Source organism: Trichechus manatus, unplaced genomic scaffold (genome assembly GCF_000243295.1).
Source record: "Trichechus manatus latirostris isolate Lorelei unplaced genomic scaffold, TriManLat1.0 scaffold00110, whole genome shotgun sequence".
In the NCBI taxonomy this organism is placed as follows: domain Eukaryota; kingdom Metazoa; phylum Chordata; class Mammalia; order Sirenia; family Trichechidae; genus Trichechus; species Trichechus manatus.
In genome coordinates, this window is record NW_004444046.1 from 6,844,106 (window position 1) to 6,861,740 (window position 17,635).

Genomic DNA, 17,635 nt, shown 5'->3' on the forward strand with positions numbered 1-17,635 from the left:
TTCCCACAGTGGTTTCTTTCTTTTTTTTAGGGTTAAGATCTGTTATGAAATACATTCATCTTCTTCTCTGATTTTTTTCCTCTTTAGGTTTAGGCCTTTGGATAAACAACAAGTTTGGGGTTAATAGAAATATAAGGAGCAGATCACGACAGGTGAAGAATTCCTGTATTTTAGCACTCAGACTTTATCTGTCTTCGATTGGAAATGGAAACTCAGGGAGTTGAAGGGACTTGCTAAAAGTCATGAGGCTAATTAAGAGTGCCAGAGATTCCCACACTGTAATGGCATTTCTCCTCGGATGGATTAAGCTCCAGCATGTATGATTTATTAAGAACTCATTCAACAGATTGTAGGTATGTTTCTCAGAGTGAAGAGTATCAGGCCTGTTGACCAAGACTACATTTGAGGAAGAGATAACAAAGGGAAAATCTTAACACACTAAGGAAGTACCAATAAATTTATTCAGTTAATCGATTATCATTTAACTTACCGGCGCACAGGATACAAAGATGATCAAGACCGAGCTTGCCCTCAAGAGTATATACTGTAGCACAGAAAATGATCATATGTACAATTAGTTATGATACAACATTGTCAGGTCATAGTGGTGGAATAAGCCAGTGAAATATATACAGAAAATCAGTGATTAATTTTGCCTGGGGCTTTAGCTGTTGTAGGTGTACTTGTGGTGTGCGTGGAGGCCAGGGTCTGTGTTGGGCACTCATTCAGGAACAAGGTCAGATGTGAAAATGACCACATATGTTATCAGTCTATTTGAGAAGCCAGGTGGTCTCATGAAACTTTCTCAAACTTTAATGGGGATTGTGATTTTTGTAGGTAGATCTGGGGTGGAGCCTGAGATTCTGCATTTCTAACTACATAGATCCCAGGTGGTGTCCATGCTACTCTTCCAAGGACCACACTGTGAGGAGCAGAAGTCTAGTGACCAGAGGTTTGGCATCAGAGGGAAGTGATTTTTTCATCCCATCTTTACTTCCTATAGGAACCCTGGTGGCACAGTGGTTAAAGTGCTCAGCTGCTAACTGAAAGTTCGATGGTTCGAACCCACCAGCCACTCCATGGGAGAAAGATGTGGCAGTCTGTTCCCGTAAAGATTACAGCCTAAGAAACACTACGGGGCAGTTCTACTCTGTCCTATATGGTTGCTATGACTCAAAATCGACTTGACAGCAATGGGTTGGGTTTTATCTCCTGTAGCTGGCAATATTTGGGTAAATTACTGACGATCAGCTTCCTTCTCTGTAAAAATGGCCATAATGTTATATACCCTGCAGCTTATTGTAAAGATTGAATGAGAATATTAAGTACCAGGCTCAAGACAAAGTAAAAGCTCAATGACAGCTGTTGTTGTGTGCTGTTGAGTTGATTCCAACTCACTATTGTTGTTGCTTTTGTTGTTGTTGTTGTTGTTGTTAGGTGCCATCAAGTCAGTTCCAACTCATAGTGACCTTATATACAACGGAACCAAACACTGCCTGATCCTGTGCCATCCTCGTAATTGTTGCTATGTTTAAGCCCATTGTAGTAGCCACTATGTCAATCCATCTTGTTGATGGTCTTCCTCTTTTTCACTGATCCTCTACTTTACCAAGCATGATGTCCTTCTCCAGGGACTGTCCCTCCTGATAACATATCCAAAGTACATGGAGCACTCAGGCTGTACTTCTTCCAAGACAGATTTGTTCATTCTTCTGACAGTCCATGGTACATTCAATATTCTTCACCAACACCAGTAATTCAAAGACATCAATTCTTCTTTTGTCTTCCTTATTCATTGTCCAGCTTTCGCATGCATGTGAGACTATTGAAACTACCATGGCTTGATTCAGGCGTACCTTAGTCCTTTTGCAGCAGACTTGCCCAATGCAATACGTCTTTTGATTTCTTGACTGCTGCTTCCATGGGTGTTGATTGTGGATCCAAGTAAAATGAAATCCTTGATAACTTCAATATTTGCTTCATTGATCATGATGTGGCTTATTGGTCTAGTTGTGAGTATTTTTGTTTTCTTTATGTTGAGGTATAATCCATACTGGCAGCTGTAGTCTTTGATTTTTATCAGTAAGTGTTTCTTCAACTCCTCTTGCTTTCAGCAAGCAAGGTTGTGTCATATGCATATTGCAGGATGTTAATGAGTCTTCCTCCAATCCTGATGCTGAGTTCTTCTTCATTTGGTCCAGCAACCATATATAACAGAGTAGAACTGCCCCATAGGATTTCCAAGGCTATAATCTTTGTGGAAGCAGATCACCGGGTCTATTCTCCCCACAGAGCTGCTAGTGCATTCAAACTGTTGACCTTTCAGTTAGCAGCTAAGCATTTAACCATTACTCCACCAAACTCGTTGAAACCAAACTCGTTGCTGCTGAGTCAATCCTGACTCATAGTGACTCTATAGGACAGAGTAGAACTGCCCCATAGGGTTTCCAGGGAGTGGCTAGTGGATTTGATCTGCTGACCTTTTGGTTAGCAGCCAAGCTCTTAACCACTGTGCCACCAGGGCCCCATTGCACAATCAGGGCTCCTCAATTAGAGTTAGTCCTAATGATACATAATTGCTTTAGAAATAAATTTGGCCCCAAAGAACAAAATTCACTTAGAAATCCTCCTCATATGAATCCATTCAAAGTCTCATGATCCTTTTTTAAAGTAAATATCCCTGATGTGTAGTTGTTTTTACAGCAAATTAAAGCATTAAGATTTTCCCTGAGGCAATAACAAAACAATGGCCAAGTCAGATAAGAAAACAGGAAGTATTACGCCTAGTCCCATAACCTAACCACTAACCCACTCAACCTTTTCAATAATGAAGTGATGTAACTGATGGGTGAAATATGGGAAATTTTGGAACTTCGCAATATAGCCGAGGCAAAAAGACCTGCAATAACATAGTTTCATAAATCTAAGCTTACTTAATGTACTTGGGAATAGATAATCTGAGTTTAACAGTAACCACATTTGCATAGGGTTTTACTGTTTCCTTTTCTCATTCATTTGCCATTTGAGCCTAATGAAAGCCTGTGACAGTCAGGAAGGTGAGGAATTTTTATGTCTATTTTACAGATGAGGAAACTGAGGCCTACTGAGGTGAAGTGACTTCTTTACTCTACTGCAAACAAAGCCCTGACCCAGGTAGGCTGACTCTAAGTAATCTACTGATTTGTTTTGCCATCGGGGGAAATGGAAAGGGTAGTGGTGCCAAGGGTTTCCTGTTGAGGGTGGGCAGTGGGCAGCAAAGAAGCTTTGAGAGTGAATGCATTTTTTTCTTTTTTTTTTTTTGCCTTCTGGTCAACTGTGGCTTCAAAGATTTACTGCCTGTGTTCTCAGCAACATTTGTTGGGCTGGAGTTAAGTAAATCAATTTGAAGGGGGAACAAAATCTCACAAGACTTATTTTAAAAACACTCTGGCCTATTGCCCTGAGATGATCTTTAAACCTTAAACCAAAAATATTCCCTGAAGTCATATTAAAACCGAACAATAGTTTAGCTTAACTAGTAAAAAAGACCTACCTTGAGCATTGAGAACTATCTACAGAGGCTGAAATTGACAACAGCAACTCGAAAGGTTAGATAGGAAACTTAGGGGGCAGTGAGTTTATGTTAATGAGGGAGGAATAACTCAGAAAAGGATGGTAAGAATGGTACTCGAAAAACGTAATCAATGTCACTGAATGGTACACATAGAAACTGTTGAATTAGTGTATGTTTTGCCATGTGTATTCTCAACAACAACAAAATAAATAAAATTTAGAAAAAAAAATGAACGGAGGGGGAAAAAACACTTTGGCAAACTCACAAGTAGCATTTTTGGGATTCACCCAATTTTTTTCTTGATTTCAATATGCCTTTTTTTTGGCTTCAGTTTTTTCCTGTTTTTTCTTTTTTTCTGATAAAATTCCAATTTAAGGAAGTTTGGCTAATTATGAAAACATTCATGTATGAAATTCATTCAGATTTCCCTTTTGTTAGGTATATTTCAACATTTATTTATTAATACCTGGAAAGTATAAAGTTGTTTTTAAAAATGGAATTAGCACTTTATATTTTAAGTAGGATAATTATTTTGCATATTAAGCCACATCATTTTGACTGGATTTTTCTTCAGATGAACTATAACTAGTAGTTAAGAGCTCGGCTGCTAACCAAAAGGTCAGCAGTTCGAATCTACCAGCCACTCCTTGGAAACCCTATGGGGCAGTTCTACTCTGTCCTATAGAGTCGCTATGAGTCAGAATCAACTCAACGGCAATGGGTTCTAAAATAGAAGATGAACTAAATTTAAAAAAAAAAATGATACCGTAGAAAACATGGCAGCATATACCACTATAAGACAAGCTAGTTTGCTTGACACTGAACTATCCAGGGATCTTTAGTCATGATTTTTTGACTCAATGATCATAGACGTTTACAAAACTGACACTAAGGAACAACAAGATTCATTCAGCAAATACACTTGATAAACATTCACTGGGCACAGCCGAGAATTAAATAGACAAAGCCCTGCCTTCAAAGAATTAACATTCCAGCGCTTTCTCAAATATTTTCTGATCATGAAATAGGTAGTCTGCTTGTATCTTTGGAGTTGAATATTTCATTGTATTCTTTTAATATTCTTTGAATTAGCTATTGATTATGACATGGTAAATTTCTATCCTTCACTATTTATCAAATTCCTTGAAGGTGGGAACCATGTCTTGGTCATCCTTTTATATTCCTGTAGTGATCAGCAGAGCACTTGCACTCAAAGGGGCACTGAGTACACATTTGTGAATTAAAGTTTTTGGATGGAATTATTTAGAGAATTTGACTAACTGATCACATTCAGTAGTAGAATCTATTAGATAAATAGATAGTTTTCATCCTAAATTTCCTGTTGAGAATCAGGATCAAATATGAGGCTGGGGTGAAGAGAAGGTCCATTTCTTTTAAAGTATATAACTAACCTACTCCCAGCTTTAAGAAGAAAAAACAATTAACTTTTTTTTTTCCTTATAATGACAGCTCTGACCCCATTCAAGAGTTCATGGTTGCCACAAAGCAGAAAACTTGGTCAAAATACATAGGTGCCTACAGGCCAGCACACGTTAAAACTCAAATCCCAAGTAGATTATAAATCTCATCAGGTTGGATTTACATAAGCAATGAAATTTAGGAGTCCCCTAAAATCATAACTATTACTCACTGGTAGAATGACTGGCTGAAGTGAATTTGCCAATCTCAAGAGCATCAAATATCCAGATAATGAAAGGGCTTATGCCTTCCCTGATATAACAACTATCTCTGTGTAAGCTTACAATCCGTCTATTCTAAATATAAAGGATGCAGCGGAGTGTTTGCTTGGGTAACTTGTCTATTTCTTCCAAGACCCTATAATGATCTGACAAAAATATATGATCCTTGAGAACTAGTATTATTAGAATTATATTTTATAACAGTACTGACCCTATAAACTTCATTTTCCTTTCAACTCAGAATTTTTCCCATCCAGTTTGTCATCATCGCTTGTATAATTAAATAACTAACTCAGGTTATCTGGAAACCAATAAAATACAAGTCACAAAACAAGTTTTTTTGACCTTGCCAATTATGCTGTGGACTGATCAGCTGTCACAATCTATGTTTCTTAGAAAGGAAGGAGCCACAGGTGGTAGCAATTAAATCTAAGTCGATTCAATGTGTCTGAAAGAACCTGATGTAACCAGTGGCATGCTGGTCAATGTTTAACAACCAGCTCTCTGAAAAGAAGAGAAAACAGCCCTGATTATAGTGTTTGTTGATTTCATGGTATAAATACTCTCACCATGGCCATTTTCAAGCCAAAAACAGGAAATCACTGAACTCACAATCGGGAAGAGAGCTTACCATCTGCTCTGGAGAATTGGTAGAAGTTGGCTCCATCACACCACTGAATATACATTAATAAAATGGGCTCTCATTTTCACAAACCCGCTAAAATTGTCCAGGTCTGTTCTGATAAAATGACTGACATTCAGAAGAAAGGAATCCATGACATGTCTTAATATATAAAGCCCTACTAGAACAATGGAGTCCCTGGGTGGTGCAAATAATTAACTCAATTAGCTGCTGATTGAAAGGTTGGAGGTTTGAGTCCACCAGAGGCACCTGGAAGGAAAGGCCTAGTGATCTACTTCCAAAAAATCAGCCATCGAAAACCCTATCGAGCACAGTTCTACTCTGACACATATGGGGTCACCATGAGTTGGAATCGACTTGACAGCAACTGGTTATTAGAACAATAGGGATAGTATTTCATAAACTTTTGCAATATAAAAAGCTGAAGACAACAGTTTTGTTAATAAACGTGGATGTCATCTTTTTGTCCAAGATAATATAATTTAATAATGTATAATTTTAATGGTTCAAACTTCACTAGAAATTTAAAAAGTAAAAAAAGATATATATATATTATTCAACATTTTTTACATCTAGAGTGCATCCCTCTAATAAAACAATTTAAATACTACTCTAATCAAATTTCATTAAAATATTGGGAAAACATTACAATTCCCTGACTTCTTAGACAATGTACAATGGATGTCATTAAATTCCAGGTTCTTCAACATGACTGAACCTTGAAATGATGATGCTGAGTGAAATAAGTCAGGGGCAGGCAGGAGGGAGGAGAAAACGAAGACACAAAGCTTAGGAGACTCTTAGCTTCTGTTAAGGGTGATGGAAAAATTCAGGAATGGTTAATGATGATGGTTGAACAACATGATGAATATATTCAATGTTACTGAACTGTACATGTGAAGATTGTTGGGATGGTAAATGTTTTGTTACCTATGTATTTACTACAATTGAAAAAAAAAAGGATTCCAGGTTCTTTTTTAAGGCATGAAGTATTGGACTGACTGGTCTGTTAAACACTGAGGTGAACTGAGGAGCTATTTAAATAAACTGAGCTGTGGGAATCCCCATGCTCACTGGGGTGTTCTTGAGTATTTACGTTGGCTTTTTATATTTTTCCTTGCGTTTCATCCTTTCTGCCTGCTGTGAGCTGTCACTTGCTGTCTGAGTGACAGCCTCTGGCTATTCCACTGCCTCCTCCTCATTTCCGTATTTGCTGCTTCTAACCTGCTGAGGGCTAGGGAACAGAACAGCTCCTCGAACTTCTTTGCCTTGTGTATAAAATAGACTCCAACAGAGGGCCTTGAGGGCTCTCCTATGAGTAAAGAGCAATGATTTCAATCCGTCGATTTTGACATCTAGTTTCCCTAGTGGAACTTAATCTGTACATTTCTTTCCCAAAACAAGGGAAAATGTACCAAGGTGGCCATGATTCTGTACAATTTAAGTGGAGTTTGAGCTCTATTGTCTACAAACTAGCTAAGGGTTTACTATTGTCTCTCATCTTATAATACCTTGAAATATTAACAGTGATTCTTTCTCAGGGGCGAGGGAAGAAGGGAGGCTATCTCAGGTCATCGAAGAATAGACCTGTCCTGCTAATTAGAGTTGGATTCCAGAAATGAAATCTACTCTCTGTGCCTCTTCCAGTTCAGGGTTCTCTACTTTCTCTAATTTGTCAACTTATTGTTATTGGAACCCTGGTGGTCCAGTGGTTAAGAGTTCAGCTGCTAACCAAAAGGATGGCAGTTCAAATCCACCAGCGGCTCTTGGAAACCCTATAGGGCAGTTCTACTCTGTCCTATAGGGTCACTATGAGTTAGAAGCGACTTGTCGACAGCAGATTTGGTTTAGTTGTTATCGTTAGCTGCTGTCGAGATGACAACTCATAGTGACCCCAAGCACAACCGAACAAAATGCTGCCCGGTCCTGTGCCGTTCCCATGATCAGTTGCGGACTGGACCCTGTGACCCATAGAGTTTTCATTGGCTGATTTTCAGAAGTAGATTGCCAGGCCTTTCTTCCTAGTCCATCTTAGTCTGGAAGCTCCACTAAAGTCTGTTCAGCATCATAGCAACATGCAAGCCCCCACTGACAGACAGGCAGTGGCTGCGCATAAGGTACACTGGCCAGAAATCAAACCAGAGTCTCCCCGAGAGGAGAGAATGCTACCACTGAACCACCAATGCCTTACCTATGTTGTTGTTGGTTGCTGTTGTGTCGGCCCCCAACCCATGACAACCCCATGCATAATAAAATGAAAAGCTGTCTGGATCAGAATGGGGTTTTCACTGGCTGATTTTCTCAAGTAGATCGCCTTGCACCTCATCTAAAAAACCATTGCTGTCAGTCAGTTCTGACTTGTAGTGATCCTACAGGACAGAGTGGAACTGCCTCGTAGGGTCACCAAGGAGCGGCTGTTGGATTTGAACTGCCACTCTTTGGATTAGCAGCCATAGCTCTTATCCACTGTGCTACCAGGGCTCCACATCATCTACAGTCACACAGAAAAAGACAATTCTGATGAACAATTTGAGATTTTTCTTTCCCAGCCTCCTCATGCCCTTAGGTAAAATTTATATATTAGAAATGCACAGATCTTAAATGTACAATTCAATAAGCTTTAATAAATGTGTACACCTACGTACCCATCACCCCAGTCAAGATATAAAACGTTTCATCACCCCAGAGAATTCTCTCAGGCCCCTTCCAATCAGTTCTCACCTCTTGGCAGTGATCACTATTCTGATTGACTCTTTCTGAACTTTTGCCTGTTCCTAAATTTTGCCTCCACCTTCCTTTGCTCAAAATGGTTTTTGGGATTTAGCCATCTTGTTGTACATATCAGGGATTCATTTCTTTTTGTTGCTGAGTAGTATTCTAGTGTAGGAATATACTATGATTTGCCTAGCCAGTCTCCTGTTGATGGACACCTGGGCTGTTTCCAGCTTGGAACTATTATGAATAATGCAGCTATAAACACTCTTGTAGAAGTCCTACATGGCCATATATTTTTATTCTCTTGAGTAAATACTTACAAGTAGAATTGTTGAATTATAGGATAGGTGTATATTTAACTATTTTCTCTCAACATACTGCTATGAAATTTTTCAAACATATAGAAAAATGGAAAGAACTCTGCAATGAACACCCATATTCCCAATACCTAAATTCTACAAGTAGAATTTTGCTAATTTGCATTACGACATATCTATTCCTCTATCCATTATCCATTCATCTTATTTTTTGCTGCATTTCAAAATAAGTTGCAGACATTGGTACACTTTACCCCTAAACACTTCAACAAGCATATCACTAACAAGAATTCAATGTTTGTCTGCAAACATTTTTAGATAAAGTTTACATAGAATGAAATGCACAAATCTTAATCTGATGAATTTTGACAAGTGCATATATCCGTGTAACCCCAACTCCTGTCAAGATATAGAACATTTCTATCACACCAGAAAGTTTTTTCAAGCTCCTCCTTATCATTCCCTACCCCCATCCACCATAAGCAACCATTGTTATGATTATTTTTTAACATAGATTAGTTATGCCCATTCTAGAACTTTATATAAATGGACTCATATAATATGTACTCTTGGTATAAGACTTCTTTCACTTAACATGTTTGTTGCATGTACAAGCAGTGTGTTATTTTATCGCTGAGTAGTATTCCATTGAATAGGTATAACACTGTTGTTTAGCCATTCGCCTGTTGATGGATACTTGGGCTGTTTTCAGGTTTTGGCTGTTATGACTAAACCTGATATAAACAGTAAGTTACAAATATTTTTGTTTTCTGTTGGATAAATATATAGGAATGGAATTGCTGGGTCATGAGGTAGGTACAGTCATCCCTCAGTATCCAAGGGGGATAGGTTCCAGGACACTCTGTGGATACCAAAATTCTTGGATGCTCAAGACCCTTACATAAAATGGCATGGTAGTATTTGCATATAACCTCTGCACATCTTCCCGTATACTTGTCTCTAGATTACTTCTAATACCTAACACAATGTAGATGCTAGGTGAATAGTTGTTACACAGTACTATATTGTTTAGGCTGTTGTTGTTGTTAGGTACCATTGAGTCTGTTCTGACTCATGGTGACCCTACAGGACAGAGTAGAACTGCCCATGGGGTTTCCAAGGAGCGGCTGGTGGATTTGAACTGCTGACCTTTTGGGTAGCAGCAGAGGTCTTAACCACTATGACTGAAGATCTGTGAAATGACTGGAGGCTACAACAGGGTATGCCAACACATCGCTTCATTCGCATGGATTCAGTAGAGTACTCGGCATGCGGCAAATTAAAGTTTTGCTTTGCGGAAGTCTCTTTTTTTAAAAAAAATATTTTTGATCCGCAGTTCGTTGAATCCACAAATGCAAAACCCACAGATACGGAGGGCCAGCTGTATATGCTTAGTTTTACAAAAAATTGTCAGATCGTTTTCCATGGTGGTTGTATCATTCTACATTCCCATCAGCAATGTATGAGAGTCCCAGTTGCTCCACATCCTTGCCAACATTTAATATAGTCAGTCTTTAAATTTAGCTATTCTGTTGTTGCTGTTGTTGTCAGGTGCCATTAATTAGATTTTCAACTCATAGCAACCCCATATGACAGAGTAGAACTACCTCATAGGGTTTTCTTGGCTGTAATCTTTACAGAAGCAGATTGCCAGGTCTTTCTCCCGCAGAGCAGCTGGGTGGGTTTGAACTGTCAACCTCTTGTTAGCAGCTGAGTGCTTAAACATTGTGCCACCAGGGCATCTTTTAGCTCTTCTAGTGGGTGTGAAATGGTATCTTAGTATGATTTTAACTTATATTTCCTTGATCACTGATGAGGCTGAGCACCTTTACGTGTCCTTTTTGTCCACTCATATATCTTCTTTGTGAAATGTTTAAACTTTTGCCCACTTTTTAAATTGGGTTGTTATATTTTTATTGTCGACTTGGAAAAGTTCTTTACATATTCTGTCAGACATACATATTTAAATATTTTCTCACAGTTTGTGGCTTGCCTTTTCATTTTTTTAACAGTATCTTTTGATAAGTAGAAAATTTTAATTTTGATTAATCTATTTATTAATTTTTTATGGTTAATGCTTTTTGTGTTGTTGCTAAGAAATCTTTGCCAATTTCAAGGTGACAAAAATATTCTCCTGTTTTCTTCTGAAAGCATTATAGTTTTAGCTTTTACATTTAGCACAGTGACTTTTAAAACCATATTCTGCAGTCCAGAAAGCACAACTAATTTGTGTATTGAATGGTTAACATGCTTGGCTACTAACCAAATGGTTGGAGTTTCAGGTCTACCCAGAAACATCTCACAAGAAAGGCCTGGTGATCTACTTCCAACAAATCAGCTACTGAAAACCCCACGGAGCACAGTTCTACTTTGACACACAGGAGGTTGCCATGAGTCAGAGTCAACTCCACAGCAACCGTTTTTTTAATATACAAAATTGAGAACCAATAGCTAATTTTATTATCTTAATTTTAAATCTTCTCTTGAACTATTGTTTATATTTCTAAATTCAACTTGAACTGTTAATGTTGCAAAGGACAAGAAGGAATTATGTAGTTTCGTCAATCTAGTAAAGGACTGTGTCCTGGTTTGTGAGCTCATTAAGAGCAGGAGTTCACTCTGGATTGGCCACAGTGTCCAGGGCCATGTGCAGTCCACTCAAAGACAGGATTGGTTAAAGCAGAGTGCTGTAAAAAGGGTTGCTTGGCTAGTCTGCCTGCTTTGCATACCAGAATCTTGATGAAAACTGTCACTCGAAGTTTCCTGGATCTCTGGGATCTTAAAAGCTAGCAAGTGGCCGTCTAAGAGGCATTAATTGGTCCCAACCACCTGGAGTAAAGAAGAATGAAGAACACCAAAGACACAAGGAAAGTATTAGCCCAAGAGACAGAAAGTGCTGCATAGATCAGAGACTTCATTAGCCTGAGACCAGAAGAACTGGATGGTGCCAGCTACCACCGATGACCGCCCTGACAGGGAATACAACAGAGAGTCCCTGATGGAGCCAGAGAAGGGTGGGATGCAAAACTCAAATTCTACTAAAAAGACCAGACTTAATGGTCTGACTGAGACTGGAAAACCCCAGAAAGCATGACTCCCAGACTCTCTGTCAACCCAAAACTAAAACAATTCCCGAGGCCAACTCTTCAGAGAAAGATTGGACTGGACTGTGGGACATAAAATGATACTTGTGAAGAGTGTGCTTCTTAGCTCAAGTAGATTCATGAGACTAAATGGGCAGCTCCTGTCCAGAGGTGAGATGAGAAGGCAGAAACGGACAGGAGCTGGTTGAATGAACACAGGAAATCAAGGGTGGAAAGGAGGAGTGTGCTATCACAGTATAAGGAGAGCAATTAGGGTCACATAACAATGTATGTATAAATTTTTGTATAAGAGACTAACTTGAATTGTAAATTTTCACTTAAACTATAACAATTAAAAAAAAAAAAAGTCTCCTGGATCACTTATGCACCCTTAACAATATTGTCTTAAAGTCCAGAACTTTATGGAGTTTTATTAACAGAGAGTGATGAAGGTATACTCTGGAATGTGTTTAGTAAACAGAGAATGTGTGTGTGTTCAAAATAAAATACGTGGCACGTTTCTTCAGCAAGGTCTCCGGCCTTTCTCACTGAAGAGCTGTGAAAAACCTTCATCAGTCAAAGGGAATTCTGTCTCTGGGCAGATATTTCGCCTTTTCTGTCATGCTGGTCCTGCACTGTCCGTTGATCCTGTTCTCAAGGTCCTGCACGAGTCGGTGCAGGAACAATTGCTTCCTTGTTTTCAGTCGTGTAACACCAACTGCAGACACGCTCTGTCTCTCCATGTACAGGTGCTCAAAGTTGCGATTTTTCGCCTTTTTTTTTTTTTTTTGACTTTTCACTAACCTCTCTACTATAACTCTAGCCAATCTTACACTAATTAATAATCTTACAAAGCAAAACAAGACTCCCCGTGCCTTCAGCACACTCTGTATAATCCCCGCCACTGATTTTCTTTTGGACCCCCGAACAGCAGCTTTGTATTCTGTAGCTTCCTCTTCCATTCTTCAAGCTGGTGCAGTGGGAAGGATTAGGTAAAAGAAAACAGTTTCCAGAGATTCCAGATTGAACGTGAATTCAGAGAGTCCTTGGACTTTGGTACTCTTGAGTGTCACTTTTAACGCCCCCTTGATTCTAGCAGTTTTACCCTTTGTGGTATTCCAGTTCATTCCCTGAAAACAGAGCCCACGTAAAATCAGACCAAAAAAAAATTTAACTAAAAAGATATTTCCGTATTTTAAAGAAGTCCACATGATGTCAAACAACCAGCTGGAGTAAAAGTTTCACTTTTTAAACCATTGTCTTGGCTTCTTACCAAAACAGCCTTCGTTGAAATGCTTATCACTTTAATTTATGCAAGTTAGTGGTTCTTCTTCCACAACTGGTTTACTCTGAAAATACAGGCATTCAATTATACCAAAGTCAGTAAATACAATAGTTTTTTGCATGAGAATCCCTATGAAAACATTTTAACCACCTAAAATACCCTAAACTATAATTTCAAAAGCAATCAGACTGCATGAGATTTGGCAAATTCCTACTCTTAAGACAAATCGTTCAGATTTTTCTTAATTTGTTCTTCCATGTTACCATGGAGACAGTGAAGTCAAAACACACCAGCTAGCGCATTGTTCAGCTCTAGACTTCCTACCATAGATTTGATTAAGTAATTCTGGCCTCCTGATTTTGAGAATCTGAGAACATAGCACTGTTCCTTTAGGACAAACATGGTCACCATTTACACATGATCAATAAGGCAGGAAGAATTAGATCTTACATGTAATCATTGCCCTTTCTAATGTGATAAAATAAGAAAACGGTAAATCACTTCCTTCAATTAGCTATTTTCTCAGTAAGTGTAACACCTCTGATTCATTCCTTAGAGCAGCAGGGCTTGGTTTTATAAAAGGTCTGAAAGACACTGCTTATTTGGTAAATAAAACAGGTGGCCTTCTTGTCTAGACCACCAAATAAGGAGATTTGGGGGCTTATTTCCTTTGCAGACGCCTTGATCATTATTCTTCTTCTTCCTGCCCTACAGAATACTTACAACAGTGGGAAAATGCGGCTCTTTTTTCAAGATGGTGTATTTGCAGTCTTATAATTTTGCCTTTAGGAGACCTCATTCATGACATTCTTTAATAGGAATACTACCCTATTTTTTTGCAAAGAGCTCGCCCACATAAATAATGATGAAATTATGTAGAGTTCTGGATAGCACACCCATGCATATACTGCACATGTCTCCTGACCGTTCCAGAAGTGAATCTTGACCTCATTTACCTTCATTCAATAGTCTGAAAATGTTACTTTTGATCATATTTGTATAACAAAGGTATAAGCCATAGTCAAGAAGTCACGGATTGAGTTTGGTAGTATCCCTATAATTAGAAAATAAAACAATTGAAATTGCGCATTTGTTTCTATTAATTTAAACTGATAATTGTGTCTCCAGAGCTTTTGAGTCATCAGTCGGAAGTTTGAACCTACTGAAGCCTGTCCATAAATCATGTGCTATCAGTTGGAAGCATAAACAAAGCGAAATCGGCACTGGCATAAATGGCATCAAGTAGCTATCGATAGCAATCTCAGTTCAATCTGCACTGACATAATTAACACAGTTGTCTTCCAACTCTGGCTTTAAATTGGAGGAATAAACAAAGCAAAACCGAAATACAACCGCTCTTGGCTCAACAGTTGATTGTGAAAACCTTATCAGATCATCTTAATGAAGCCATTAAGCTATATTTAAAAAAAAAAAAAAAACAAACTGTTGCCTGTTGAGTCAATTCTGACTCACAGCGATTCTATAGGGACAGAGTAGAACTGCCCCACAGAGTTCCCAAGGAGCGCCTGGTAGATTCGAGCTGCTGACCTTCTGGTTAGCAGTAGCTCTTAACCGCTAGCCACCAAGGCTTCTTAGGTCTGCTTATTTCGTAGTCTAATTATGTCTTTATTAGTGCCAATATCTTTGATCAATGGTCATAAGTCACCTTAGTCACATGCTTCCAAGCATAGAAAAAGACCTTTGCTTCTTGTACACCTCACATTTGAATTTTGCGAACTCTTTTCTTGAACCAGCCAGGTATCGATTATACTGTGCATATTTTTTCAGTTTATAAATCTAAATCTTGGAACCTTTTAGGATCAGGTCAGGAATCAAACACAAGATCTGTATAGTTGACTTCAAACTGAAAGTTGTTGCGAGGGCGGAAGAAACAAGCAGGAGAGCAGCAGAAAGAGAGCTCAAGGTTGGAGGGTCATGCATTCACGAACGGAGAAAGGAGAAAAAGGAGCTGGAGAAAATGAATCCGCGAAATGCGCAGGTCATGGGCCCAAAGCAAAATGGCCTGAGTTGGAGAACGATTTAAAAGAGTGGATTATTTCTCGAAGCGAACAAAATTAAGCTGTCTCTACTGTCCCAATTCAGATTAAAGCAAAGTTTCTGGCAAATGAAAGAGGAATCATAGATTTCAAGGCAGGTTGCACCTGGACTTCTAAATTCATGAAAAGGAATGGACTTTCCTTGAGAATGAGGACCACTGATGATGATAATGAATGAATAATCTAAAGTGACCTATTTTAAGATGAAAATACAATTTCTTCTGATGACTTTTATTTGTTGATTTCAAAGACATTGATATCAAAAATTGCATCAATTTAAGATTTATGAAAGCAATAAAATATAAACAACATCTTGGTCTTGTAGTTTTAGGCCTACTTACTAATTTCTAGCTGTTTGTGCATTCATACTCTTTGGTTTCAACATGGCGTTCCATTTCCATCACGAGCCCATTCAGTTCACCACTGACTGTACTTCGTTTAGGAAAATACCTACCTTAAATGAAGTTACCATGAGATCAGTTTTATCCCGGTAACATTAAATCTGTTGGTCAGAAAAAAAAATGAAATTGAATTCAGCAACATGTAAGAAAATATTGGTATAGTTCACTTCTGAAAATAATGGCTGAGGGGTGTTGCAGGGTTTGCAAAAAAAAAAAAAGTATAATGTGGGTGTTATTTTTATAAAAATATGGTACTTCTATTCCCACTGGGGTCCATGAGGAAAGTCAATATGGTTATTGTTTCTGTATTTCTTTTGCTCTGAAGATGGCAGAAGTATTGCTATGGTTAAGTTAATCCACTTCAAGACAGACAAATGCTATCGGAAGGGCCAAAAAAGGTAGGTTTTGGATATGTAGGGACCCCTCCTCACCCTAGCATTTCATGAGGACATGAAAAGAAATGTTTAAAAAAACAAAAAAGAAAAATAAATTGTCTGAATCACCAGAGAATTGTCAGAGGCCATTCCTTTTCACCCTCTATCCATCACTGGTAAAACCAAATTGGGCGTTTTTAGGGAATCTCCTTTTTTTTTATATCCAAGCACTCCCATGGAATTTTGAAGCTAGCCACTAGTAGCAATTTGGCTTCCTAGCAAGAGTTTTATTCAGTAATGGTCAAATCACTCAAGCAGCTGAATAATTTCAGTGCTTTGTATAAAAATGTTCCTGCCATAGCAAACAGTGAAATAACTTCATTGCAAGTTCAGAAAAGATTAACTCTTTAGGTTTTCCTACTTGACTCCATATGGAAAATATTTCAATAATGGTTCATTAATGTATTTCTTTCCCAAAAATTAAAGAATGAATATTTAACCATGTAATTTCATTCCATCTCAGTAGAGAGATTTATGCGTATGATTTCTACACCAATTCTTAAAGGATGGAACAGTCCTTGCAATCTCAGAGAAGATATCTCTCTTAGCACTTAAGTTGGGGTGCATACCCCCTATGGCATCCACGTAGGCAGTAGTTCATCTGTAAATATCAACTTCGTGAGTGAGCTAATGGAAAAGAAGCTATCACTTTGAATGTGCCCAATAAATGGTCTGTTCCAGGGCTCACGTCTGAAGCAGGCCTCCTTCCTGGTTCTGTTGGTTGGGAGGTAGAGGCTGCAGGACTGTTTTGCGGCCTTTGGGAAGCCTCAGCCCTCCCCTCCAAGGAGAGCCAGGACAGATGGGCAGTGTATTTGACAAGGAACCCCTGCATCCATGCTTCAACGCCCTGCTACTCTACTTTAAAGGCAGTACTGTATTTTTTAAGTGTTGGAACTGGCAGCTCTGACAGCCACTGGCTACAGTCAAACAATCCTCCATTCAAACTAAGCAGCCCAAACCCAGAGTCAGTGGAAAGTTGTGATGGAGCACACAGAGGGGGGCCTCTCTGCCCTCCACAGCGCAGAGGGTGAGGGTTATGTCGGGCGCCCCGAAGATACCAGAGGGGAGAATTCAGCAGAGTTCTTATACAGCATCTATTATGCCCATTTCACAAGCAGGGTTTACGAACTGGAAAAAAAAAAGAGAGAGAGTTTACCTTAGCTGGCTTCCTTTCACTGGTGCCACCACAGTTTGACACTCCCCAAATCTTCAAGCAGGAGGACTCAGTCTCACTCCTTCTCTTGGAGGCCTCTTCAAGCATGCCAGATTTTGTAGTACTAACATTTCTAAGTAAACATCAGAATAAAATGTCCCTTATAAAGCAGCCAACGCACGGTTGGAGAGAGGAGATGAAGGAGGACTTGCAAGTTGGGCAAGGCACGTCTCAGCAAGGCAAGAAAAAAAGAAAATTGAAAAGTAGGGGGAGATAGGTGGATATCTGTTAATG

At 38.8% G+C, this 17,635-nt stretch overlaps 1 long non-coding RNA gene across 2 annotated transcripts in view; it reads left to right on the forward strand.

The window, feature by feature from the left end:
• Nucleotides 1-2,944: 2,944 nt before the first annotated feature.
• The window catches only part of LOC111821845 (uncharacterized), a 44,309-nt gene continuing 29,618 nt past the window's right edge, over nt 2,945-17,635 (forward strand). For both annotated transcript variants that reach the window (XR_002825185.1, XR_002825186.1), the window contains exon 1: nt 2,945-3,153. This is a non-coding gene — a long non-coding RNA (uncharacterized LOC111821845). The remainder of the gene's footprint in view (nt 3,154-17,635) is intronic.